The sequence below is a fragment of the Pongo abelii genome, chromosome 4, assembly GCF_028885655.2.
Source record: "Pongo abelii isolate AG06213 chromosome 4, NHGRI_mPonAbe1-v2.0_pri, whole genome shotgun sequence".
NCBI lineage: Eukaryota > Metazoa > Chordata > Mammalia > Primates > Hominidae > Pongo > Pongo abelii.
Genome location: NC_071989.2, coordinates 145,239,097 through 145,240,696, shown reverse-complemented (window position 1 = coordinate 145,240,696; position 1,600 = coordinate 145,239,097). Strand labels below are relative to the sequence as shown.

Below are 1,600 nucleotides of genomic sequence, written 5' to 3'. Positions count from 1 at the left end.
CCTAGAATCCAGATTTTGGTCTATAATACAATTATAGGAACCATTAAAAAGAACCAGGATTCCTTGGAGAAATGGCTGATTATAGTTTTGGGGCAGGAAACAAACAAGATGAGCCTCAAGCATCTTGTAATATCAGAAAGTTAGGAAGCGCTTAAAAATTAAAAGAAACTCACAATGATGGGATTATGTCAGAGGAACAGAGGGACACAGAATCCAACTGAAAGAACTTCCAATGGAAAAAGCTGGAACGATTTGAACAACAAAATATAGCAGTATTGGATTATAAGCCAAAGTGTAATATAAATATCCATAAGTCCATACTGAAAATGACTAAATAAATGATGGAGAAGAAACAAATGTCCCTTTCAAAAGAATTCCAAGTAAATCATGTAGATACTCCATTCTTTTTTTTAATTATTAAAGATGCATGCAAACAACTTTCAAATACATTTTGACATCAAAGTCAGGCAATTCACTTGGAAGAACATTATAACGAATACCACTGAATTTTTGTAGTAAGATGTTCAATGTCAACTTTGATTATGGGAATACTTTACATCTTACACAAAGGAGGCACTGGTACTTAGAAACTTAAGAAAATTACTAGAACTGTTAAGACTGAGGTGAAGAATTTGTACAGCTTTCCACAATTTCAAAGAGGTAGTGATAGATACTTGTCCTCCTGGCAATATCAAATGCAGTTTGTTCCAAGTTGTTTTTCAGCCCTGGCTTGATGTAACAGTTCACCAGGAGGAGTTTTAGGGTATCCTTGCTGTCTCTGTTCCCAGCAGCAAGATGCAAGGGGACCAAGAGGCCTTTTGTTTGGGCATTGATATCTGCATCATGCTGCAGTAAGAAAGAAGCCACTTATATTATTCTACTTACAAGCATTGTGCAGGGGCGTCCAGCCATCCACAGTCACTGCATGAGCATCTGCCCCCATGCAATGATCTCCTGGACAATATCTACGTGTCCACTGTAGGCTGCACGATGAAGAGGGATATACTCATCTTCATCCTTAGTGTTCACATGAGCAGCCTTTTCAGAAAGTAGTCTCTGCACTGTAGTAAGCCGATTTTTTTCAGCAGCCCAAAGAAGCAATTTGCCTGGGTATTTTTCCATTGTTTTTTCTTGCAATTGATACCACTCTTCATTTTTTTCATCTTGCTCCTCGTCTTCATCAGTATTGCCTACCCAAAGACTTTGAGTACCAGTAGGAATAAGGTGTCCATGAGTTTCCAAAAATTCAAGTTGGTTAAAGTGTTCGGAAAAATCCAAGGAATTCCCTTGGTCTGGTATTCTATCATTATTTCCTTTTTCTTTTTCCATTTTTACTACTATTCTAAATAAAAAGCATTTCAAATGCCAGGGTATAAATAATCTTTCTAGAGATGAATTATGACTGCTTTATTCATCAAGATCTGACAGAAGGGAAAATAGCCGCCGTGCATCACACTTCCGGTAGCATTTTTAACAATTTTTTTATTATTATACTTTAAGTTCTGGGGTACATGTGCAGAACGTGTAGGTTTGTTACATACGTATACATGTGCCATGGTGGTTTGCTGCACCCATCAACCCGTGATCCACATTAGGTATT

At 37.4% G+C, this 1,600-nt stretch overlaps 1 pseudogene; it reads right to left on the bottom strand.

Moving 5' to 3' along the window:
* Positions 1-612: 612 nt before the first annotated feature.
* LOC100442761 (ankyrin repeat domain-containing protein 49-like) lies at positions 613-1,329 on the bottom strand (annotated as a pseudogene).
* Between the last annotated feature and the right edge of the window lie 271 nt (positions 1,330-1,600).